This window comes from Eublepharis macularius, chromosome 6 (genome assembly GCF_028583425.1).
Source record: "Eublepharis macularius isolate TG4126 chromosome 6, MPM_Emac_v1.0, whole genome shotgun sequence".
Lineage (NCBI taxonomy): Eukaryota > Metazoa > Chordata > Lepidosauria > Squamata > Eublepharidae > Eublepharis > Eublepharis macularius.
Genome location: NC_072795.1, coordinates 52,740,005 through 52,767,925, shown reverse-complemented (window position 1 = coordinate 52,767,925; position 27,921 = coordinate 52,740,005). Strand labels below are relative to the sequence as shown.

At 40.8% G+C, this 27,921-nt stretch overlaps 1 protein-coding gene across 2 annotated transcripts in view; it reads right to left on the bottom strand.

Annotated features, from left to right (window-relative positions):
* Window positions 1-27,921, bottom strand: part of LOC129331697 (glypican-5-like) — a 622,271-nt gene that overhangs the window by 447,570 nt on the left and 146,780 nt on the right. The window lies entirely within an intron of this gene.

Below are 27,921 nucleotides of genomic sequence, written 5' to 3'. Positions count from 1 at the left end.
CTTGGGGGGGGGGGGGCGGGCAGTGCCAGGGTTTGAAGAGAGGAAGGATCTCAGTGAGCTATAATGTCTTAGAGTCCATCCTCCAAAGCAGACATTTTCTCCAGAGGAGGTGTGCAATTTGGTATTCACATACCTGGATAATTCAGGTATTCTTATACCTGAATAATGGCTAAATCAGCATTATCCAGGTATACCAAACCAAATTAGAGAATCCCAAATCAAATCAGGTAACCAAATATATTCATTTTAATCTGTGAAATGCAGTTCAGCCAGTTTAAAGCAAGTTGGCTACTTCTCCAAGATGTTTTTGTTACTTTGTTTCAGGAGGAATGAGTAGCCAATGGATGTGTGCATTGGGAAGATTTTTTTTCTGGTTGTGTTAGTTTAAAGACCAGAGTTGCTTTGCTGTTTGCTAGCATTTCTTGATCTATTATTAAGAGTTCTTGTGAGAGGGGAGTTACTTAAGTAGTTGCTTGTTGCTTATTTACTTGTTGCATCATGTGGGGTAGAATTGCTTTAGCAGTTGCTTGCTTGCTGTTTATTTACTTGTTACAGTGTCCATTGCTTTAGCTTTAATTTGGTAGGATTCTCTGGTTTGATATTGGTTCCTTTCTTGCTTTGTTTTGGTGAGATGCTCTAGTTTTAAATTGGTTCTGGTGGGATTCTCTGGTCTGATGTTGGTTCCCTTGCTTCAGTTTGGTTCTGTACTACACTACGATTTAATCTAAATGGGAGAAATGAATATCATAGAACCATTTGTTCTGTTCTGCCTTGTCTCACTGTAAGCAGTCAGCCCATCCTCTGCCATCTTTAATAGCCATTTAACATGGCTACCTGTAATATAAAATCACAAGGCCCCTTGATTAAAATGGCAGTTTGGATTGCAGCCAAGGGAATTCCAGCTAGCAGTTGCTGAGTCCCGCCCAGGAGACCCAGGCATGAATGGAATGCCACATATAAATGCAGAGTGACCAGTGGTGATTAGTTTTACAGTCTCCTCAGCCCCGAAAGGAATCAGAGAGTCACCCCACTTAACACATTCCTTTCCCTCCTTACGTGATGAGATCTCCTGTCCATGATTGAGGAGAAAATCAACCAGCATTCATAAGTATTTATAATTCATTCCTGGGAAGGTTCATTCCCCAACTAAATTAATCAACTTAGCTCCAGTGGATTCCATTAACAAACTGCCCCTTTTGTGCAGTTCCAGAAGAGACTTTGCATTCTCTTTCACATGCCCTGGTAGCTAGCAATCAAGGTAATCAAACCTTTATTATTCCCAGGAACTGACCATTGGAGTCTTTGTTCCAACAGCTAGGTGGGCTCTCCCACCTAAGGGCATGTTTTACCCTATAAAAGTAGTGCCCTTGCCCCATTCAAATTGTGCATGCTTCCAGGACCCCTGCTTCCAGGACGCTGCTCCCTTAGGGTCTCTTCCCTAAGACTCTCTCTCTGTACACACTTATTGGATCCTAGGTGCTGTTCCCTTGAGGTTGCCCTAAGCCTCTTGCTCTCCTGGCCAAGAACACAGGCGTTTGAAGCTGTTCTCTTCCTCCATGGACTGGACTACACTTCAGGATAGGTAGATATACTTTGCCCTCCCTCACTCTATTCCAACTTCTGGCAAGCTTCCTAGGACTCTGTGTGTGTGTATAACCATTTTATTATTTACTTCTATATATTCATTTTCTTCTTTTAATAAAATATTGCTCTTTGAACTTAAAGCAACAGCCTCGTCCGCTATCTGGGAAGGGACTCCGTAAAAATTGGTGAAAAAGATCCCATAGTTACTCCCTCTCGCATAGCTGTCTCCCTTGCTGCTAATTCCTCCACTATTTTCTTATTTGCAAGGAGACCAATTCAGGTAACATCTGGTTTGCTCTTCTTGGTACACTTGCTTTAGTTTGGTTCTGTTGGTTCAGCTTGCATATGGAGTGAGACTTGAATTGGGACTGGCTTTCCTTAAGGTTTCTTTGCCCTGGAAAGCCTTGGAATGTTTTCTCCCATAGGAAACGGTGGAGTGCAGCCAGAGGGCAGCTTTTTTAGGGGCCCATAGAACTAAACCTCTGGGTCCAATCTTCCTAAACTTTTAGGATCTTTGGTTGTTGGGGGTTTTCCGGGCTGTATTGCCGTGGTCTTGGCATTGTAGTTCCTGACGTTTCGCCAGCAGCTGTGGCTGGCATCTTCAGAGGTGTAGCACCAAAAGACAGAGATCTCTCAGTGTCACAGTGTGGAAAAGATGTAGGTCATTTGTATCTACTCAGGAGGGGTGGGGTTGAGCTGAGTCATTCTGTAAGAGTTTCCCAGGGTGTGGAATGCTAATGGCGGGAGGCTTCACTGTAACCTGAGGAGGTTCTTTTGCATATGGATTGGTGCTTGATGTGCTAATCTTCTCTGCAGGGCTATTGTCGGGTGTGGAGTGTTTTGTTGGCCTGGTGTTTTTCAGAACTGGAGCCCATGCTCTGTTCATTCTTAAGGTTTCTTCTTTCCTGTTGAAGTTTTGCTTATGCTTGTGAATTTCAATGGCTTCCCTGTGCAGTCTGACAAAGTAGTTGGAAGTGTTGTCCAGTATTTTGGTGTCCTGGAATAAGATACTGTGCCCTGTTTGAGTTAGGCTATGTTCAGCCACTGCTGATTTTTCAGGCTGTCCAAGTCTGCAGTGTCTTTCATGTTCTTTTATTCTTGTCTGGATGCTACGCTTTGTGGTCCCGATGTAAACTTGTCCACAGCTGCAGGGTATACGGTATACTCCTGCAGAGGTGAGGGGGTCTCTGCTGTCTTTTGCTGATCGTAGCATGTGTTGTATTTTTCGGGTGGGTCTGAATACTGCTTGAAGGTTATGCTTTTCCATAAGCTTTCCCATCTGATCAGTAATTCCTTTGATATATGGCAAAAACACTTTTCCTGTAGGTGACTGTTTTTCCTTGGTTGTTTGATTCATCCTGGGTTTGATTGCTCTTCGGATTTCATTTCTGGAGTAGCCATTTGCCTGAAGTGCGTGGTTTAGATGATTAATTTCCTCATTGAGAAAGCGCGGCTCACATATCCGTCTTGCACGATCCACTAATGTTTTCATTATGCCTCTTTTCTGTCAGGGGTGGTGATTGGAGTTTTTGTGTAAGTACCGATCAGTGTGAGTTGGTTTCCTGTAGACCTTGTGACCTAACTGAAAGTTTGCTTTGCGGATGACCAAGGTATCCAGGATCTTTAATGGATCTTTAATGGACAGGAAAGACTAGGTTCCTTGCAAGCTTGGTGGAGTTTGCTTGAAAATGCCGCCCCCCCCCAGCCTCCTGGATAGTTTCCCCCCATAGGGAATAATGGTCAAATATATTCAGATTCTCTAATAAAACCAAATTCAAATACAGAATCTGACATGGATATCAGCAATACTGAATATTTATAGTATTCTTAATATCCAGATCCAAATTATACCAATTTTAATTTTGCTGCTCACCTCTAGAACTGATCCTTGTAGTCTGGAAATCAGCTCCAGACCCCACCCGGCAGTTGGCAAACCTAGGAGAGCACTGAAATTATTGCTTTTTTAGTTGGCCCTTAAAAAAAAAATTATTACTCTTGGGGAAACTAATAATCCACTTTACAGTCAAAATATTCTCAAAGTAGAGAACATGAAGCAGCGTGCTAAATAATTAAAATTATAAATGTAAATAGCAAAAAATCCAGCAAGAGAACGCACAGGAATAGTATTGCAACTTTCAGGTGGTAGCTGGAGATCTCTCAGGATTACAACTGATCTCCAGGTGGCAGAGATCAGTTTCCCTGGAGAAAATGGTTCCTTTAGATGGTGGACTCTATGGTATTATACCCTGCTGAGGTCTCTCCCCTCCTAAACCTCATCCTCTTCTCTCCAAAACCCTGCCTTCCCCAGGCTCCACCATCAAAATCTCCAATAATTTCACAACCTCAAGCTGGCAACCCTACAAAGGAACCATTTCAAAGGTTCTGGTAACACTTGATGGCAATCTTGCCTCTAATAGTGGCACCCTTGAAAGTCAGAAATCCCAGATTTAGACCATAAAGGTAAAAAACTTATCCAAATACAAACACCAAAAGGACCCCTGTAAGATTGGCATACATATATTTCCAGGCTCTAACACCATCAGTCAGCTTCACTGATTACTGAAAGATACTGCACTTCATTTCATGGCTGTCAAAATCTAAAGACCTTAATTTATAATACTACAGACTAGTAAATATATACAGCAATTCAGCCTAGAATGACTGTGGAAACTTTTGACTACTTCAAAATAAAGCTGACTGTTTCCTTTTGAGTATAGGGCATTGTGAATATATATGACTCATCTTGAAACAATTTCAATATTTCACTGAACCCTACTCCCCCTTCTGTGTTAGCAGTCAGACTTGCCTTCATGATATTAAGGCGGCTTATGATTATGGAATATCATAAGTTCCTCTCCTCATGTGTTTAAAATACAGACATGCTGCCCAAGCAGGCAGAAATATGGAAGCCAGATTCCAGCCAGGAGATGGAATATTATTAGCATGTGAGATGACAGGCAAGGCCAGCTCAGCCCCCTCATGCCCCAGAGATCTGCTAAGAATTCAGATACAATAGGGCCTTCCTGGAGTTTCTGAATTAATCACTGCAACACACCCTATCAATCTTCCCTTAACCACTTTCCTATTCTTAGGCGACTCAGGGAGCTGATAGCCTCACCCATCCATACTTCGCAGATCGTCAATAATTATTGATAACTTTAGTTCTGCCTGGGAAGACCTAATCAAACCTTCCTAGTTTATTGTCACATCCAGTAGACAGTTTACCAACAACAACAACAACAACAACAACAAAAGTTTATTAGCCAGAGGCCATCACATTCTCAAAATCAATTAAAAATTGCACAATTGCACACAGTTTACCAATTAATTGTCCCACTTCAGAGACAGTTTGCTAGTTCTTTGTCTCCCCCTGGAGACAACTTCTCAATCCTTTGTTCCACCCCGGGAACAACCATTAAGTCTTTGTTTCGGGGGCAAAAGATGCAATCTTGACTGTGGGTACGTTCCAAAGTATAATTGGATTGCCCCTTCGCCGAAGCTGCGTGCATGCTCTCGGATCCATTATCCACCCTCAAACCTCCGTTCCAGTTCTTCCATCTTGACATGCTGGTCACTCAATGCTCTCCTGGACACCCTCTTCTGGATGGTAAATATCACCCAATCTCTTAAACGCTATCCAACTTTCACTACTGCTTTCCGATTAGATATGAGTGTGTGCTGTGTGTGTGTCGTAAACTGTTCATCTTTGTTATTTTCAATAAAAATCTCCTTTTTGGTTGAACCATCTGTCTGGTCATTGAAAGAGTTCTCTAGTTGGGACAAATTTCATATACACAGGTGGAGATCCTGAAGTTCCCCCCTTTCATTGCCTCTCCTTGCACAGTAATCCCCCCAACATGCAAGGAGAACTTCCCATTGGGTAACATCTGGTCCAATTCAAAGTGTTGGTTTTGACCTGTAAACACTTATGCAGTCTGATTCCACAGAATCTCAGGAAGCATTCATCACCTTATGCCCTCCACCTGTCCTTGCAATCAGAATTCCTGTTCCAGCTTCAAATACCATCAATACATATATTATACAGTTGAAAAGCAAAAGCAGAGCTTTTGATATGGTGAGTTCAAATTATGGGTTTCCCTTCCTCCAGAGACCAGAATGTTCCCTAGTAAGCACTTCTGAGCACTGTTTCCCCATGTGGCACCCACTTCATGTGGCACCCACCCCATGTTTCAGTTAGGTAGGTAAGGCCTTTGCCTGGTAAAGTTGTGGTGGGCTGCCAGAGGAAAGGTTATCTGCAAACCTCCCTGAGGTTCAGGCTCCCTGACAGGGACAGAGGTAAATGTGGCTCTTGGTTGATGGTAATTGTAAATGGGGTTCTCTGAGAACAAATAAACCACGAAGCTGAACTTTTAAGGATATTTAAGGGGAATAATGTAAGCTGTGGAAAACCTGCACAGGCAATGTAGTAAATGAAGCAAAGTCCTGCAAAATACAATCCTAAGAATCCATGGATTTCTCAAGTCCAAATGAGAAAGAGACTGTTCAGATTTCATAAGTAACAAGGGACATGCACACCATTATTTTTATACAGATCATCTCTCTTAATGACACAGTGACTTTCATTAATCTACAGGCCCTTATAATACCAATGCAGAAATTTCGGAGGTATCCCAGTAGCCAAAATGTCACATTGGCTGAATGACACTTAATAGAATTGCTTTTGGAGAGAATTGAATTTTAGGGCCAAACCAGATCTTACACAGGCAACACCTAAGGCAATTTCCCTATTAAAAAATGAAAAGCAACCAAGGATGCTGCAACAGGGAATGGAGAAACCATGGTGGAAGTGTTTTCTAAGCCTCTCTTCTTGCCATTTCTCTGCTCAAAAACGCACTTGAAGGTGCTCTAGCTCCCCATATTGGACCAATTTCTTTCCCCACTTGTTTACAAAGATAGACATTACCTTATTTTGACTGGCAATGCAATCCTAAGCAGAGTGGCTCCAGTCTAAGCCCATTGATTTCACTGAGCTTAGACTGGAGTAGCTCTGCTTATGATTGCACTGTGAGTCATTGAAGTTGTGGCAGCAAACTCATTCCTAATGTCACTTAGTACTTGACCCCACATTTGTAAAACCCTAATCTGGGAGAAATGACACAGCCAATTAATTTGCCATAGTCAAAACTTGGCTGCTTCTCGGTGCTAGATACAACAAAATATTTTTAGCCATTCTCCCCTAAGAACAATTGTACAAGTATTATGGTTGTACAACTATGTCATGTTGTGTTGTTTGTTTTCTTACCCCTTTGCTATTATGCTACATTTTCAATCTTTTTCCTGCATTTTTATATGTTTACTTTTTATGTGTATCAGTAACAGTAAGAAACTATTATAATAATACACAATTTTGTTGAAGATGTTTATTTCCTAATGGAAAATAGTCGGAACTAAAACACAAAGCAGAAAAAAGCAGTTTTGGCACAATGCTGGAATTAAAAGACTTACTTAATACTGACGCAAGCCCAATGAGAAATGTGAAACATCTCTAATAGGTATGTAAATACAAAATTCAAAGCAAGAGGGAGAATGCAGCATGTTTTGCCTTGTCTAAATCTTGATAACCACAGGAGCAAACATAACTATGTCACCTTTTTTGTATTTCCTTTCCCCCCTTGTGCACATCAAATACGACAACAGTGATTTCAACAGACATTTGTGCTTGAGCATCATGAAAAGACTGAACAGAATACAGAATATTTCTAACTTGCAGATTGTTTAGACACAGTTTGAATTGCACATGACTTACAAAAATGCTTTCCACACAGTTTTGCAGATAGTCACTTGGAAAAGTAAATGTATTTCAAAATAGTCTAAGAGTTTTTATTGATCCACATCTTTCTAAATCTTCCTGATAGGCTATGGAGCATGTTTGAAATTCTTTGAGTGAACAAATACAGCTTCTTGTCTATTCACAGACTGTTTCTATCAAGATTTCCAATCAGAGCTCCCTGCCCTTAAGATCTGAAATGATGAAAGCTAAACCTTGAGTTGACATTTATCTATGCATCCTGAGGTTGATTTTACTGCACTGGATATATTATACAGTCTCTGCTGAAAGCATATTTGACTTTTTTATTTTTACAATTGAACCAATGCCATTCTGTGATTTAGGTTGGTGCATACATTATGAAAAGGGGAGAAAGAAGAAATATGGATCACTTGCCCTTCTGGTAGTTATGCTTTCTGTGTAACATCTGTATTGGGGCACGTATGTCTTGGAGAAATGCACATGTGAACAGCCCTGAAGGGTAGGAAGGCAAAGACAATATCTTCCCTCTTATTCCTTTGGTGCAAGACTATGTGATGCAGCATGGTTATCAGTACAAAATGCCTGCTTCCTAATTATCTCCCAGCGTTCCCAAAGTGGATGAAAAGGGCTCTGCTCCCTACCTGGGTCCTCCTCTTTGTCCCTGGCCCAGACTGGCCTTGACTTGTAAACACTGGCCTGTAAGGCTAAACCTTCCAACCTCTTGTTCATGCTCAGTGAGGTCATATGACCTTTTGCAAAACATGCAGGGGCTCATACAGAAGCTACCACAACTGTGTTCCTATGGTATGAGGCATATAATCTGGGATGGTTGCCAGTCTCACTCACTCCCATGTCCTTCCTATGATGATGCTGTATTCCTTATGCCAGATGCTACCTAAGCCACCTATGCTTCTTCTCTTCTTCTTCTCGTAACAGTTCATAATTTGTAAACCAGCCTTAGGCGCTTTCTGAAGCATGTAGTAGTAGTAGTAGTAGTAGTAGTAGTAGTAGTAGTAGTAGTAGTAGTAGTAGTAGTAGTAGTAACCATGCGCTTATAAACTGCTCTTCTGGACAGATTAGTGCCACACTCAGAGTCGTGAACGAAGTCAGTGTTATTATCATCCCGACAATATAGCTGGGGAGCTGGGGCTGAGCGGAAAGGCTTACCCAAGGCCACCTGCAGAGTTCATGCAGTAGTGGGAGCTGAACCAACAGAATACTAGTTTGGAGCTCAGCCACTTAACCACTATGCTACAGCATTGTGAAATGAGTAATCCCTGAACATGGGGGAAACTGCTAGGGACTTGACTTCTGGCTGAGGAGACAATCCAGAGGTGATCATATGTTTTCTAAGTGCAAAATCCTAAGAGCCAAAAATAATTCAAGGCATTTGTGGGGTAGTGGTTAGAGTGTCAGACTACGATCTCAAATCCCCAGTCTGCCATGGAATCTTACTGGGTTACATTAGGCCAGTCTCAGCCTATCGCACTGGATTGTTGTAAGGATACAATGGAGGAGAGGAGAATGTTTTGGGTCTCTACAGTGGACAAAGGGGGAATATAAATGAAGCAAATAAATAAATTTGCCCAAGATGAAAAAAATCCAAGGGGAGACATCCAAATGGCAGCCTCTTACATCACCATGAATGAAATATTTGACAATTACTGTTTTATCCCAAGGTTCAATACTAGCAGCAAGTCAGTTCACCACACCTAACAGTAGGCCTCATCATCTTGAAGAGGCTTTTGCTTCTATTTAGGTTTGATGCTGAATTGAACTAGCAAAAATCTACAGCTAATTTAAGGGGCAAATGGGTCAAAACTGGCACTTGAAAGTAGTTAAAAGAAAGCTACCTTATGAAAATCAGCATTCTATCTCCACTTTCCCCTCCCAGCATTTTGGCAACAGTGGAAGAAAATAAGGATAGGCCCAGCGGTGACAATCCAGGCAACTGGTGGCCTTAAATGGAAGTGGCGAGGGGAAAAAAAGATATACATGTTAGAATATTGCTGAATCAAAAATTACAAGGTTCGTCACATTCTCTGGCATGTCATCAGAAAACATGGAGAAGAGAGTCAAAATGTCATAGCGGAGGTGAGCTCCAGGTGATGCGGATGATGAAATTGTTAGCAGTTGCAGTGAAATGTCAAACAGGCAGTTGAAAGAGGTCAGGCTGGGAATAGATAAGCAAGAGATAATAAGAAAACAAATGCTGGGGAAAAATACGGTTCATGTACAGAGACCTTGATCAAGAGTGACAGAGAACTCTATTATTCTGGGTAATAGCTTCTCTAGGGAAGTGCCAGAAGTATCATATCACATGGAATGTTTAAAGCTAGAAAGGAGAAAAAGAAAAGGAGGAGAAGATTTGCTCAAAAACCTTATCAATTGTGTTCAAAGCAGAGATGAGGGGATACAGCTTTTTCAAAAACTTTGCATGTTGTCAGCATCATTTGTTTTGGTTTGCCTCATTTTTGTCACTCTAGTTGAGTATCACTGCATTCCTTTTATGCCATTTATACCATTTATATGGAACTGATGCAAAAGTAAAACTGAAAAAAAATATTAATTTTCTCGTGAGGAGGCATAATGAAAAAGACACAGAGGCCAAAATAATCGCTTGCTGGTTTGTTTTGCACATGGTAGAGAAAAATTGAAAAATATGGATACTGAAAATCTGGCCTTGTACCTCATTAAAAGGGAGCTAAACATATAGTGAAAATCCTAAGTCAGGGCAACCAAGGTTGTTTCGGTCTAGGACTGCTATTTTCCCACTGAAGATCCCCCCATCCCCCAGTTCTCTTATCCCACTGTTGTCCTCTGAGTTCAGCAGAAGAAAAATTATTTTAAAAAATTACCATCAGGCGACAGTGCCTCCCCCATATCCCCACCCCCCCTGCCAGTTGCTAGTCCATGCCAGACTCACTCCAGCCTCCCCTTAGATGTTCCCCCACTGTTACCTATCTCTCAACAACTCACAATTACTTATTTGGTGCATTCCTGGCATTCCTATTCTTTCCTGATCTGCCCATCCAGTATAGTCTGTACAGGCAAGGGGGGTATTGGTGAGGTTGATGTCCCTTCCTACTCCAACCCCCCCCCCCCCGCCAGACTTCACCCCCAAATCTCCAGGAATTTCCCAACCTAGAGCTTGCAACATAAAAATTAGGAGTCTGAGAACTGAGAGACAGATCAATTGCTATGAACAGAAGACATATGAAACCGAAGTCCTCCCAAAGCTACTGGGCTGGCAATAGCTTGGATTCTTTAGTGAAGGAATATATACTTTACTTCCATATTGACTGTGCTTAATGCATTTTAAATGTATTCATAGTCAATTCATTATGCTTTTTGGTATTTGTTGCAATTTGCTTTATAACGGTCTCTAGAGGAGGTATGTTGTTCTCCTAGTCTAAATAGAAGGCTTACAGTGCCATCCTGAGCAGAGTAGTACCTTTTTTAAGCTACTGAAGTTAATGAGTATAAAACCGGAAGCAGGGGAACTATTACAAGAATTGCAATCAGAAAAAACAGACCAATCATCAGGCACAGACAACACAAACTCCTCAGATAGAGAGAAAGAAGGAGCAATAAGTAAACAAAAGCAGAAGAAGGAAGGAAAATGAATGAGATTAAGACAATTTCAGTTAATGTGAATGGATTGAATTCTCCCACTAAAAGATCAAGAACGTTCAATCAATTGAAGAAATTAAGGGCAGATATTATATGCATTCAAGAAAACCACATTAAAAAAGACCAAGAATATTTACTAAATTGTAAAAAAATAGGTAATGTTTACGTATCTTCATTGCAATTGAAGAAAAATGGCGTGGCCATATATATCAATAATTCAAACTTTGAAATCCTTCAAGAATTAAAAGACGACAATGGGAGATATGTGGCCTTAAAAATAAGACTTTCTCATGGACAAATATGGACTTTGGTCTCTCTATACGCACCAACTGATGGCCAGAAGAAATTTTATGAGAGATTCTTCCAGAAATTTTTAGATTTTCAAGAAGGAGAGACTCTAATTTGCAGAGATATGAATGGTGTATTGAACTGTAAGATTAACAGATCAACAAGGACAGGATGAAATTTGTCTAAATGTGTATTCAATTACATGTTAATTTTGGAAGTAGAGGACGCCTGGAGATCGCTACATAAAAAGGATAGAGATTATACATTTTTCTCAGAGAGACATCAAACATATTCCAGAATAGATATGTGTTGGATATCTAAGAGTCTTTTGATGCAGGTAGAAAATGTAGAAATCCACCCAAGGATCATAGTGGATCACAATCCGATAGAGATAGTATGTTAAACAGGCAATAAGAGAGAAAGAAGATAGAGATTGGATGATACTTTACTTTTAAATGAGGATGTATTGCAAACATGCAGGCAAGAATTGACTGACTATTTTACAATAAACACTACTAATGATGCCAACCCTACAACAATATGGGAAGCAAGTAAAGCTTATCTAAGATGAATATTGATGGCAATAGCATCCAAAAAGAAGAAAATTAAGTTTGAAGCAAGAAATAATTTAACCCCAAAATTGAAAAAACTGGAACATGACCATAAAAAAGCAAGGGATAAAGGAATATGGGAAGAAATTAAGCAGCTGAAGAATAAACTGGATCTACTGGAGACAGAAGAAATTCAGAAAAAGTTGAAGTATTTAAAGCATAGACACTTTGAAGCTGCAAAATCATGGAAACCTATTCTTAAACAAGATGGGACTCAAATTGTAAAGGACAGTCAGCTTAAAATATGGTTTCAATGCAGAAATAGATTAAGCCCACCAATTTCCCCATTGATGTCACCAATTAATGCCTACTATGACACAGCAGTTAGGAACAAAATTAATCAACCTAGCTATGAATCAATGATAAAGAAGGAAACATAAAAATCTGGCAAGAAATCCAGGCTTATGGCAAAAACATTCCTTGGTTGACTTATCACCAAATAGTATCAAGATTAAAGAAACAAATTCTCAAAGAAGGCAGCAGGCTGAGAGAAAAAACACAATATGAACTATTAATATCTGGAGGCTTGTCGCATCTATTGGGGAAGATTTACAAAATATTACTGCAACATCATACAGAAACGGAACAAGTCAAAACTTGTATGAGAATATGGATGCAAAATTTTGGGGGAACCATTCCAATGGAGTTATGGGGAAACTTATGGACTAAAGACATAACATTTACAGGCTGCCAGTTACTGAGAGAAAATTGATATAAAATGTTTTTAAAATGGTACATTACTCCCAAAGATATTGCAAGGATTAGTAAAGGTTATAGTGGGCATTGCTGGGAGTGTCAGAATATGGACGCAACATTTTACCATATGTTGTGGACTCGTAAGGAATCATGAAAATACTGGATAAAAATACATGAAGAAATGCAAAACATTCTCAAACTCAGATTTGAATTAAATCCGAAAAGCATGCTCTTAAATATTTTACCAACAAATCTGAGAAAAGAACAAGGAGATCTCTTCCATTATATGGTTACAGCAGTAAGAGTATTATTCACAGGAAAATGGAAAACCGATGCTTGTCCTGGTCTCCCAGAGTGGAGAGATAAAGTTTATGAATATGCTTCATTGGCCAAACTAACTACTTACCTACAAAATAAGCCAATATTCGACTTCTGGAAAAAAATGGAAGGATTTCTTTGATTATTTAAGCTAAATTAATTGATACAGTAGCTTAGAGGGAGGGAAGCGAATAAGAGTGTAGAAATGTTATGTATCTAGGCTCAAGGAAGCCAAATATGTAATAATTACTTTATTAGCTTAAAGAAATTTAAAGGTACTGCTTGTTTTATTCCCAAGACTTTTACAAATGTATCGTTTATATACTTATTGGTTGTATAAGATGTATAACTCTCAAATTATTGTTTAATTTAGAATATGTATAACTTTTATACTATGCACTTACTTTATTCTATTTCCTTTTCTTTAAATAAAATTCTTAAATTAAAAAAATGAGTACAAAATATGTAACTCTGCTTAGGATGGCACTGTTACTCATCTGATCACTGGACAATGCAACAAGATTATTCTCTTTCTGTCTCTAAATTCTTTAGTCTAAGTAGTTTGATCAGACAGCACATTAAAAGGTGGCGAAGGCTTGCTGATATATATGGGTGTGCCCAGCAGTCACCTTTCTAGTCTGTCTCCTCCTAATTAGCCCAGTTCTCAGAGAAGGTGAATGCTCCTGTTCTACCTACAGGCTTATATCCTACTTAGGGTTAGAGTTCCATAGCTGACTTTCCTAGTGCTGAGAGATTTCCTTTTCACATCCTCATCCAGAGAGAGATTCTCCCTCCACCTCATCCATTTGGAACTAGAGATGGGCATGAACCTAAATACAAACCACAAAAAACCCACGAACCAGCCCAGTTTGGGGTTAGCGAACCAGGGTTAGTGGAAGCTCATTTCCACAAACTTCCACAAACTGAAGTACTGGTTCATTTGGTTCATATTAAAGAGCCAGTTTAAATGGCCATTTCCCTGGGGGAAATGGCCATTTAAACTTTTCCTGTCACTTGCAAGCGGCAGGGCCCTTTAAATGGCCCAGCCCCCAGCCCCAACCCCTCAGCCCCAGCCCCAGCCCTTCACCCCCCTCCCAAGCCCCAGCCCCCCACTTACCTTCCATCTGATGCTGGGGTGGTGGAGGCCTCCTCTGGTGCCCTACAGGCCCGCGTGGCAGCAGAGGAGGCGCAAAAGGGCCCTCCTGCCCCTCAAATGGCAGCCACAGCTGCCATTTGAGGGGTGGAAAGGGTGTTTTTGGCCTTCTCTTCTGCTGCACGGGCCTGCAGGGCAGCAAAGGAGGCCTCCAGCACCCCAGCATCAGAGGGAAGGTAAGTGGGAGGCTGGGGCTGGGGCTGGGGGCTGGGGCTGGGGCTGGGGGCTCAGGTTTGGGCCATGCTGGAAAGAGGCATTTAAACCCCTGAACCACAAACTGGTTCGTAACTGGGCCAGTTCCATGCCAGTTCGTGGTTCGTGGAAACCCCACCAACCACGAACCCCATGGTTCTGTTTTTTTCTGGTTCATGGCCATGTCTATTTGGAACAGCTATGGAAACATAGACTTGCCTCCTGTGATAGCTGGACAGATATTTCTGACTGGCCCCTTCTTGGCATCTGAGCAAGATGGCTGTCCCATGCAGCCACCACTCACTCCATGAAGAGGTGAGTTGCCACAGTAGTTATCCAAAACCCCTAGTAAAATATGTAACAGATTCAATGGTAGAATATGACTTACTGTCTGATTATGTATATACCAAGCCTTCTTTTTTAAAAAAATCCTACCAAACACAAACAAATGCATTCAATTTACAATACCTCAAAAGTATATTGTTTTGGTATTTTATAATTTATTTAACAAGATATAAAATTTCTCTGCTAACATTCCCTGCTGTATTTGTTTCCTTCAATGTCCTAACTATTGTTCATTATTGTGCTTTGTTCAGTGAATGTCCTAGCTATCGACTATATTGTATTTTCACTTGCACTGTTGTAATCTGCTTTGAATCTCAGCAAGAAAGGTGGACTATAAACAAACAAACAAAATATCAACAGAATACCACTTCATAACAATTCACACTTCATTTTGTACCTGGAAAAACACACCTATATGTATATTTGTTTATATCTGTATCTGTGATGCAGCACTTTGCTGGCTTGAATCTCACTACTGCCATGAACTCACTGGGTCACCTTGGGTAAGCCACTCCTCTCAGCCCCAGCTCCCCAGCTGTACTGTTGGGATAATAATAACACTATTCATTGTTCTCAGTGGCCCTTAATTTGTCCAGAAGAGCTGTATACAAATGAACTGTTATTATTACTACTATTAGACAGACAGACAGACAAGTGAATGTGCAATTATGAGGAGACAGCATCTACCAATGGAAGCTGAAGTAGCTAAAGAAGAAATAGAATTGACTAGTTCTTGTAATACTTACGCTGTTGGGTGAAAACAATATTTTTCAACAGTGTTGGACCTGGACCTGAGAGATCTGGTTTAAATCCTAACTGAGCCACAGACTTATTGGGTAGCCTGCCACACTAGCAAAACAGGTGTTGTGCTGCATCTTACTGGGCTACTATGAGTACAAATAGAATATAAACATTGTAAAGAAAGAACTAAAAAAGCACTATATGAAGATTATGTATACAGAAATCCCAAATTACAAGCCCACTATACACAATTCTCCTAATTACATCCTGAAATCTCAAGAGATAAAGGAATGGGAAGGAAGAGGGCATAGAAGAGACAGTGAATAAATAGTCAAATGTAACTATGTACACACACACACAGTAAAATTTCAAGAGTTTCAATACATGATTACTCTAAATGACAAAATTACCCAAGTACAGAATAACAGAACACTAATGACAGAGATGTTGTTGGGGGTAAAGTTCTTTCTTTGTCAGTCAGTCTAGCGGGTTGTTTGGCCATTAGAATGTCTACTAGATTTATAATCAGTTTCCTTTCCACTGAATAGCCCCTGTAGGGATGCTCCACAAAATAACACAGCTCTGGTGAAGAACACTTGTTACATGACATGAATAACCTCATTGGCAACCAAACAGTTAAGAAGGCCCAAAAGAAGTAAGAGAATTAGCTGTTGCTAAAACAATTTTATGGTCTTTTCCACTTGACTGGAGGTAGTTTGTATGGCTGACTGGAATCTATTCAATGCTGTCAAACATCTAACACTCCCATAGCTAGGCGCCTTACAATGAATAACAAGCAGTCTAGCTGTCAATATGCTAGAACTGCATTTTTCATCAGGGACTGGATTCCAACCCAGCAACACTCTAAATCCATTGTTTTATGCCTTGTTAATTTAAAAAGATCCAACAATTTACCACAACAAACTGAAGTATCAAAAAAAAATCCCAAAATATCACAGCCATGGAAATCCACAATATGTGTGTGTGTTAAACTATAAACTCATAGGAAATCCAAAACTCAACATCCATCAAATACGTTAAATGTGCCTGCTATCTGTTTAGCTTGTCACCAGGTAGCTCCACTAGGGATAATGCAACATTCATCCCTGCCCCTGATACAGGCTTCTTGGTTTCATAAACATTTATTCCCTCACTCAACAAACTTCAGGTCCAAGGGCAATACTGATTCCTGTATCCCTTCCCGAATAGACTCGGAAGGTCATCATTTAGTGAAATGGCCAACTAGGACAACTTTCCCTTATGTGGTATGAAATAGGAGGAAAAGATCTTCTAGGACCGCAGCCTATAGCAAGCCTTGAAATAACATCTTTGAGTTTCTCAGATCAGAGATAAGCATCAATCAGGTCCACCCAAGGGAAAGAAATGGCACATTGCCAAAGGAAAGCAACCAAACCATTCCAAGAAAAAAAGGCATGTGCTGGAGCTTCTTTAGTACCATGTAATGTACTTAAATTATTATTTTTCTTTAGCTGCCAATGCATAGTGGAATATGTTGTTTTATTTATTACACGTAAAGAGGTGTATTATAGCTAAAGAGTGATTGGCTGCTAGGCCTGTTGACAGCACATGACGATTGCCTGGAGTTGTATATTGAGGAAAGAAGCGCCTGTGCTTTTGTTCTTAGTGATCTCTCAAAGTCTCCAGGAATGCTTTATGATGCTTTTCAACCCACTTAATCAAGCAGTTCATTACCAGCTGGCAAGAACTCTTTGTTGCTATGAATTCACACTGAACACAGTTATGTTCTTCGCAGGGTGGCTATTTCCTTTTCAAATTTGGAAGTGTTACCGCATATTAGTCGCCAGTTGTATGATCTGTCTGAAGTCTCCACATCCACAGGCTCTTTTCCTCAGGGTAGCTATATCAACAGAACAGTTTTTCTCCCAGAATTGAATCTTTTGCTCTAGGTATTCTCAAGAAACCAGCTACATTATTATTTCTAAAACCTGTGCTATTTTCTCAGTCTAGACTTTGAAAACTTCTAAAAAAGTCTGCTATCAGAACTGGATGTTGTTACTAAGCAAAATGTGCAATGCAGTAGATGTAGTTTGAGCCATACTCAGCCAGCCACAAACACTCAGCCTAGCATACCTCACAGTATTGTTGCAAGGATAAAACATGGGCCGTTTCCACACGGTCTAGATATAGCGAGAAACTCCCGCATACTTTCGCTCCAAAACTCGTCAAAACCCGACCATGCCCGACATCACCTGTCTTGTTCCGCCTCCATTTATTCCGCGTCAGTCCGGATTTTCAGCAGTCCGTGTGTTCCTCTGATGACGATTCCTAACGTTTGGGAACACTCCGTCATTGTGGAAGCCCGCCCCTGTTGTCGCCGCAGCTAGGCAGCCCAACCTTTTTTTGTTTTTAAAAGAAAAGGCACGTTTTGCGCAGTTTCGTAATATCAATGGATGAAGGGCACGATATTATGAGGGGTGAGGGGCTCTCTTTGCCTGTGCATGGCTGCGAGGAGCAGCAGGTACTTGGCGGTGTGCAGGGCTGGAGCGAGCTGCGGGTTATTGCTGGGCAGGAAGACAAGCCGGCGACGGCTCCTCTGGGAGGAAAGGAGGCAGCGGCAACACAGGCGCCTTTGGCCACGGGGGCAAGAGAGGCGGGAGAAGGAGCCAAGGTGGACGTTGGGGAGAGCGCTTGGAGCTCCCCGAGGGAAGGAAGGAACATTCCACCATCGTGGAAGCCCGCCCCCCTTTTCTTTTTTGTCTCCGCCGCCAGGCAGCCCAACCAATTTTTTTTTTTAAGAAACATTTTGCGCAGTTTCGTAATTTCAATGGATGAAGGGCACGATATTATGAGTTGGACCCATGTTTCAGGAACCCTGGCGGGCATCGCAAAAAAAAAAATTGGTGCATGAAAAAAGTGATCTTTTTTTTTAAGGTGCAAAGGAAAAAGTGATTTTTTTAAAAATGGAGAGGCAGAACCCAACGTGCTGTGGGGGGCTGTTTTGATCAGCAGCAGCCTGCAACACCCCTCGCCCCGCCAACTACTTGCTTTGCCCTTGGCGCCCCTGCAGCTCCTCGCAGACCTCCACCCTGCTTGGCTAGGAGCGCTGGGGCAAGAGGCTCTCTTCCCCTGTGCGTGGCTGCGAGAAGTGGCCGGTGCTTGGGGGCGTGCAGGGCTGGAGTGAGCCACCGGTTGCTGCTGACAAGAGAGGCGGGAGAAGGAGCCGAGGTGGGACGTTGGGGAGAGCGCCTGAAGCTCCCCGAGGCAGCACAAGAAAACTGTAAAGAAAACATGGAATGGGTTTTAAGAGCCTTGCTGCTCTGGTGCTTGGAATGGCAGCCCCTAATGTGGAGTTTGCCCATAAACCAGTGCAACCAATAGCCCCCCCCCCAGAGATTTTCACGGGCAAACTAGCAGTCCTATCACAAGCCGTCCTTGGAGGAGCGTCAGATTTATCTATTGAAATCCCGAACTAACGCAAAACTCAGCTCCCAAACAAAAAAAAAAGGCGGAGACAGGGGGCGGCCAAGCCGCCCACTGCCCTGCAGTTTCTAATGCCCGTGTGGGCTGTTGGGAGCGGAACAATGCGGCACGATGCGGAAGAAGCCGCAATGAGGAGGGTGATCATGGGGTTGTGGGAAGGTGATTAATTGCGCCTGATTCGCGGGATTTTTGACCGTCTGGAAACGGCCATGCTAATCCCATATAAATCATCCTCCTGAGCTTCTTGGAGGACACATGAGAATGCAGTGTTTCACATGTGCAAGGCCTTTTACCTGCACACCATGATTTTTTCTTCTCCTCTCTCATGAAGAACAAAATACTCCCAGAAATCTTGTTCCTGGAGGAGAGGGAGCAATGAGAAACACGATTGGGGGGGGGGAGTGGCATTTTAGGCTGCTGCAAGATCAGAATGCATTGGAAGCCTCATTATATGGGCAGACGCCGTGTCCATGGAAATGCTATACTAGATCCAAATGCATTTCCAAAACATAAAACATTCAAGAGTTGGAAGTGTCATCTAGTCAAATCCACTCCTATGCTATACTGTGCATGCAACAATCCAGACAAAGGTCTGTCTAAAGCTTCCTTGAACACCATAAAACTCCACAATCCTAGGACACAACAAATCCAGCTACTGAGTTTGTGCAAGGGTGAAATCATACTTTTAGTTACTATATGGGGCCAGCTGTCCTAGAGTTTGCTTTGCTACTCCTAAATTCATTTAGCACTATGTATGTTGTGTTCTTAATGCTAGAATAATGAGGCAGCACTGTTTCCAACATGTATAGTTTTATTTAGTCTCCATTCCTTCCCTCTCTCTAGCTGCAGCTAAAACCACTTCCTTTCCCCTTCCCTGCCCACACCAAATCCTGGAGTGGATTTGGCCAGTCTCAAACACTGGCCTGAATTAAAGGAATGTCGTTGTCAAAATAACACTTATATACTTAGTATCTCTCATCCAGTTGACTGGACATCTAGCAAGCATCATCATCATCATCATCATCATCATCATCATCATCATCATCATCATCATCATCATGTTTATTGCTTTTCCGGCCGAAGCCATAAGCCATACAAACACCAACAAAATAAGAACTGTACACTTGAACATACCCAATTCACATAGACATAAGTCGTCATTATCACTTTAAACTATCTAAACTCATGAAAATCTTGTTTCTTTATCACCGTGGCTTAAAAGGAAGCCACTATAGCAGAGGTTTGATTGTCAGGAAAGTTATCAGACAATAACACTGAGATTGCCCAAGGAAGGAAGGGAAGCTTTTCTTTTAACATAATAGGAATAATAAATCTCTCTCTTTCCTTACTCCACTTAGGGCAAAAAACTATTATATGATCCAAGGTCTCTAACTTTCCTTGTCCACAGTCACAAACTCGTTCAGAATAAGGGAGTCCAGAGAAACGACCAGAAAGCACTTTAGAGGGGAAGGAGTTAAGTCTAGCCAATGTGAAGGCTCTGCGTTGAGCTGGAATCTTTAAAGAATAGCAATAAGATGGAATAGCCTCTGGGGGTGAAAGTCCCAGGGATAAGCCCGAACATGTACGTCTGGCTCCCTGGAGAGTACTGCTGTAATCGAGATCCTTTAGTTTTAATTTTATAACTCTGAGGGCCTCATTTGTCTGTAAAGATGTTATATCAATATCCAGAATTTTTAGTTTCTGGTTAATTAAATTAGTTCGGCTACTCTTATAGGTATCCTGCGAGATCAAATGTGCAAAACCTACTTTCCCTGAATTGTCCTTGTAAATTTCCTTGTTCAAGAACAACTTAAAGGCTGTAATCCATGCTCTCTTCTCAATTGAGGGTTGGGCGAATTGCACCCTAAGTGCGGTACCTGCTACGCATCTCGAGACTGCTGCTATCTTCCTCAAAAATGTGTGTAGAGGGGTGTCAAGGTTGTTGGATACACCTTCAATCCACACTCCACACCCATAAAGTATCTGTGGGATAACCTTAGCAAGCATAATATTTGGGAGAAAGTTCTTGACTTGGCACAATTCTAGACAAGATACATGTCTTTTCCTACAGGCAATGGTTGTATTACTGACAAGTTGCATACCAGAGGATGATGATAAATATTACTATCCTGAATGATGACATTTCATAAAATATACACTATGTTACTACCATAAACACTGCTTTCCCTACAAACCGTATCTGAATTTGACTGCCTCTTGAAGCTTCAAGAAATCTAAGCAATGAATTCATGTAGCCATTCTGCTTCTTGAAATTAACATTTTAAATAAAATAACTGAAAAGTCAGCTTAATATATGATTTCTACTCACTGTAATTGGATGCAATATATTATTGGTAATTTTGAATTACTGGCCTGTCAGATGTCAAAGCATACCAGATATCTCCTATGCAATTAATTTTTATTTCATATTTTTCTCAAGATCAATACTTATGGCCTGATTTTCATTTTCACAAAGACTTCTTAATCCCATTCTGGGAGTCTGTAATTTACTCTCTGTCCAAAGCTGTTTAGCACTTCTGAGTTGTAACTACGCCTCTCCACAAATGAACACTGAGATCTTACAGGAAGTATGGGACTTTCTGGATAGAAAAGGTGAAATTAGCTTGTCAGTAAAAGTCTGCCTGAAAAGGTTGTGTATATATTATTAACATCAATAATCCAAAATTGCAAATAAATATATGGGGGAGGGGTGTGTGCACCGGAGCTCAGTGCATAGCTCCCCTTAGTCTCCTTAGATAAATAAAAATAATGCCTTCCAAACACTTGAGAGTTTTTTCTGACAAAAATGATCTGATTCCTGGATTAACTGTACATTGCTCCACAAAGACTAAGATGAGGACACAAAACTCATAAACAGGACTAAACTAAGGCTTAGATGATAATGCTCAGCATCAAAGGAGTTCCCACCTCAGCTTCCTGGGTCTAGATAGCCAAAGCCATCTGACTTGGCTACCTCCCACCATCTGTAGATGCCTCAGGTGCTTGCCAATCTAACATTGCTTCTGGCACACAACCCATACTAATCCTGCAAATCATAGTTAGGGCCCAACCAACCTCAATTAAACCACTACACTTGAACAAATCCTCCAGTCCTAGGGTTGTGAATTCTTGGCTGGGAAAATCCTGAGGAGGAGAGAAAATCCTGGGGAGGGAACACAGCAGGGATGTGATGCCATAGAGTTCACCCTCCAAAGATGCCATTTTCTCCAGGAGAACTGACCTTTGTAGTCTGGGTTATTTTGCCAGTCCCTCACTGGGGGCGGGGGATCGCCCATCCACAATGCCACAGCCACCACTCTCCACCACTGGCCATTCATCTGGCCAGTGGGGGAGAAGGCATAGGGAACTGTCCAATCACATGCACTCCAGCTGGGAGCCACACAATCAAAATGGATGCACTCTTCTGCATCACTGGAAAATGATGATGCGGTGACAAGTAGCAACAGGAGGCAATTCTCAAAAAATTGGCCACAAACAATTTCTGGTGATGCAGGAGCAGTAAGTACTGCTGTTCCCCATGCTCCCCCATCCCCATTTGACCTCTAGGGGACCAGGCAACCCTGAGTCTGGGGATAACTTGCAATTCCAAGAGAACAGCAGCCCCCACCTGGAGGTTGACAACCTATTCCTCTTTCTCAATTGCAATGTGAAAAAGGTAAAAATTTTACCAAATTTGAGAACCAAAAAATTCCTGCTCACGCCTAAAGTAATCAGCAAACCCATACTACTCTGAAGAGGGAACAGCAGCAGATAGAGCAGTAATCACTGTCAAAATGCTAGTGTGGAAGTCAGTTTTGTGTTAAATAGTCTTCCTAGTCACCCCTCTCATTGGCTGTATGATCTGACAACCAACTTCAAGTACTTGAAGGGCTGTCATATAGAGGATGATGAAGAGTTGTTTTCTGTTGCCCCAGAAGGTCATACCAGAACCAATGGGCTGAAATTAAAAGAGTTTTTGGCTAAACATTAGGAAGAACTTCCTAACAGTTAGAGCGATCCCTCAGTGGAACAGGCTTCCTCGGGAGGTGGTGGGCTCTCCTTCTTTGTAGGTTTTCAAGCAGATGACCATCTGACAGCAATGCTGATTCTGTGAACCTAGGCAGATCATGAGAGGGAGGGCAGGAAGGGTTACATCAGTGCTTAGTTTTCGTGGCCCCTTCTTACATACCCAGGGTAATGCTGGTCACCACTTTGGGTCAGGAAGCAATTTCCCCCAGGCCAGTTTGGCTAGGGATCCTGATGGTGTTTTGCCAGCTTCTGGGCATGGAGCAGGTATCACTGCAGGTGTGAGGAAGGAGGTAGTTGTGAATTTTCAGCATTGTGCAGGGGGTTGGACTAGATGACCCTAGAGGTACCTTCCAACTTATGATTCTAATTCTATGATTCTAACCTCTGTGACATGGTTGGCTAAACAAACGAAAAGCACAAGATGTACAGGTTCTAACTCCATGTCTGGTATATGCTTGTGCATTTCAAACAAGCTACCTACAGCTAGAGTGGCTGGAGGGTAAGAATTAACACAACTCTACTGTAGAGTAGTTGATTCTGAAGTAAGCTGCCCTCAAGTAAAATTCCCATACATCCTCAAGAACTTTCTTTAATCTATTTTGCTTTTCATAGTTTAAAAGCTTTACAACTGCCTCTGTCCTGTTACAAGAATGTTTATATATCCACTGGGACTTAAGAAACTAAATTGTGGAGGCTGATGACATAATTATGTCATCCACAAAAAATTCTGGGATTACAACTATAGAGGAATGAGATGGAAAACCTCTCTCAGAACATTCATTAGGATAGATGGAAGAACTAGTGACTCCACTCTAACAAAAGCAATGCTTTCTATAAATAAATTTGCTTTTGAAGGATTTAAGCAAGTAAACAAACATTTGATTACTTGGAATCAGTATCTTGTGACCATCAGCAAGACTGTCTCTAAGACTGCCAACAGAAAATTTTTTATAAGAGTAAATTACCACAAAGCAAAAGAAATGTTGAAACAAAGATAACATAGTTGCCTATATTTAGTGGGGTCCATGGAATCTTCCATGAAGCTGTCTATACAGAAACATCTATGAAGGTTCCCACCACAAGCACAGTTACCTGCCCGCTCAGCTACTCCTTTGCTTTCCTTTATTAAAATTCCTATCATAACTTTTTACAATCCATGTTCTGTTTCACGGTAGCTATGTAAGTTAGATTATTATTATAGATGAGAATGAAGCTGTTACTTGCCTAGTATGTCAGTACGTCCATGTACAAACTACTCTGTCCAGTAAACCACACTCTCATTGACAGTGAAATCCTAAGCAGAGTTATTGCCTTCGACAATACACAGAGTTACTCCAGTCTAAGCTCACTGATTTCACTCGACTCCATATCACTGAAGAACATTAAAGTAATTCCATGTCATGAGACACTAACTTCCCTTTCTTCTACAAAGCCACCTGTCACTTCTTATCTATGCCTACATAATGTGGAGGCTACTGTAACATACTATACATGAAGTTGTTCCTGAAAGATGCCATTTGTGTGGAAGATGACATATTACCATTTTAGTTGTGGTTTCCAAACCATAGCTTTCTTATCACAATTGAAGAAACCATTTTGGACCATCCATATTCAACAAAGCTTCTTTATGTCCCATTATGCTCTTTAATGTCATCTTGGACAACAATCTGGAAACATTTGAAGACCATGTTTCTGCTGACTTGGGGTGTGTTTGATCTACCTAACTGGGCAACCTGAGAATGACCATGCACTGTACTTCTTCCTTTGTTCTTGTGGTTGTGTTAGGACCTGCCCTGCTTCACATTTGACACAGGAAGAAGACTCATCAGATGGAGAGATGCCTACATCCCATGTCAGGGCTGGATCAGAGCAGATCTCCTTGACAGCCTCCACTTTCCAGGTCCAAAATGCAATCCTCCTCCCTTTCATTTGTCCTTTCCTCTTTTAGATCCATACTTCTTATCTTCTCCCTCCCACACTTGGGTTGTCTGACCTCAAATTCTCCTCCTGCAAACCAGCTGGCTATGCAGCACCCTTGTAGGTCAACCCAGTTGGCACCATCTTCCAGCATGGTAGACAATTAGCTTCTCGCAGATGAAACAGAAAAATAATGGCTATGATTGCTGATGCTGCAGACTGTGGAGGACCTGCATTAGCTGAAGTAGTTGGGTAGCAGCCAGTATCATTGAACAAATGGTAGTATGTTAGAGAGAAATGCACAGAGTCGAACAGTGGTTTAATATCTTAATGGCCACCTTTCACACATACTAGGTAGGTAATTCAGGCAGCTACCTTGGCTTAAATGGAAAAGATCACTAAAGGCTATTTCTTCAGTTCAACCAAAAGCATTTTTTGCTTGCAAGTGCTGTGAGCCCCTCAGTTAAGGACACTAAATGCTTTACTTAACCTTTTTCACCAACTAAGTAAAAATAGCCAGATTTCCATTATTCACTGCCAAGTCCTCAATTAGCTAAAAAGAAATTCTTTATGTTAATGCATGGCCTTCCCAAAGCTATTTAAAAAAAAAGTTAACTGTTTCCTCAAAAGAGCATAGTTGTTAATTAAAACTGCCTCTGGGCACGTGAAAACTAAAAGTAGGGATCTTTTATTAGAAGACATTTTCCATAACTACCATATTTACTGTTGAATAATACCAGGTGTTTCAGAAATGAAATTCACATAAGACACACATTCCTGAAGCAGAAAATAAAGCTGAACAAATAGCAAATTAATTCTATATAGGGAAGCTGATGGTAAACACACACGTTAAATACAGCTACAACTGCCATTTTTTCAGTTTCTAACAACCGGGAAGGCAATGTAAAGCTGTCAACTAAATGTTTAAAATAATTTGTTCACAGTAACACTGTTCATGTTCTGTTCTCACAACCACTTCAGTGTGCGCTAAGCAGGTCAGTCAGCACCCATTAAGTGTTTTTGGCTCATCATTGCAAAGCATCATAGACTAGAAATGGCATACTAAAAGATGGATTCAGCATGTGGTGTCATGCAAGCACATGTGTGCTCGTAACAACTAGCTGCCAACACAGAATGGATTTTTTTCATGTATTAAAGTGAGCATGAGCAGGAGATGTGGATATAAACGATCAGCTGCTCACACACACGAGGTAGACCCAAAAGCTAAAGCAGTGGTACTCACTCCACAGATCACGGAGAGCCACATTTGCAATCAAAAGAGCCACATGACTACTGTATACCCTGCCACTATTCCATGTGTATTACACTAAATATAAGCTACTAGACTAAATAATGCTCAATAAAGTTCAAACTTAAAAAATTGTAATATCAGAAATAAGTTCTTGACTTACAGGTATCTGATGTTTGACAAGATCAGTGATAAAGGAAACTAATCTATAGGTCACCAGATTCAAAGTAATAAAGAAAAAATACATTTTATAAAAGAGATTGCATATAAATTTTCTGATAGTGAATAAAATTTGGATTTTGAAAGATCAAACAATATTTATAATCTCAGGGATATTCGTTCTGGTTACATTTCACTTAAAGAATTAGAAGAAACGTTACTAAAATTTCAGAATGGAATTTTGCATAACAGAACACATTTATGGTTGAGATTACAAAACATTATACTTAATATCACCTATCCATTTCTCTAAACTGAAAACCTGTTGTTCTCTCAGCTTTAAATATTAAAATTTTTAAATCTGGCATAGTGTGCCTCTGGGTACCAAGTGTTTAAACACTAAAATAGCCTTCTTCATTTCCTTTCCATCTTGAGGGGTTCCAGTGTTTTCTAGCCCCCACCCCAATGCTTTCATTTTTCTTTGCATTTTTTTTACATTGGCCCACATACTTATTTGAACACAGTTGCCATGTCTTTTGGTTGATAACGATATTGTGCTTTATGTAAGTCCAGCCAGCTGCACCATGAGTGATTTCAGTAATTTCTGGCCTAAAATTCAGCTCTTTCACAGAGGATGTCCAATTTATGTGTTCACATTATTTGCTGTGCAAACTTAGGAATGTTTTGGTTAGTCATACCATGTTGAAATGATGGATACTTCACTGGAATATTTTTATGCTTCACTTTAAAATTCTGTATTTAAGAAGTGTTGTAAATAATCCTGAGTATCCTTCATTACTACCTCCCCACGACTTCCCATGAACATATTCCTTGAAGCCTCAATAACTTGCTAATGCTTGCTCAATAACTTGCAATGCTAAGCAGAGTTACACTCTTATAGCAGTAAAATCCTCAGAGTTACACCTAAGGTTCTCCCCCACCCCCAAGAGTGAGTTTCTGTGTGCTGGCAACCCTAATTACACCCTTTTTAAGTGCATTGAAGCCAATGGACTTGGAAGGCTGTAGATCTGTTTCAGATAGCACTATAAACCTATTGAAGCCAATGGACTTTGTGCAACTGTGCTTAAGATGGCACTTACAGAAATCTTCATACAAATTAATATATTTAATCTGTAGTCCTACTTGCTTAAAATTCCAATGCTGATCCATCCCAAATACTGATTCACCTTCTCACAATTCTTGGGAGAACCATTCAGTACATATTTTCTAGAAGAAAAGTTTGGCTTTAAATTAACATTATAATAATTAGTGATTTAAAGGGTATTTACATTACAGCTGTCAAATGAACTTTTTAGTTCATCATATGCTTTAACTCACCCCAATCAATTAACTGACTGAAGTTAATTAGGTAGGTCCTTTTTTAAAAAAAAAACAAAAAGGGCAAAACATTAAGTATACAAAAGATACCTTTGACTACTAAGAAAAAGACATGTGTTTGCTATCACAGATTACGAGAATCAATGTTAGCTTAAAAATAGTCTGAATAATCTTAACGTTCAACTCTTTGATTAAACTTGTATACCAATTATCTCACATTTTTCAATGTTCTGACAGATCAATATGACTACTGATATTCCTATTTAAATAGTACTTCTCAGGGATTCCCTTCATTCCTGTTCAAAATTGGTTCCTCGAGAGCTTCCAACTAATTCCTGATTATAGACTGGGGTGAGGGGGAGTGGCCCTGTTGACAATTCATGCACACAAAAGAAACCACAATTAGCTTCAATACATTTACCAAAGGTTAAAAAGC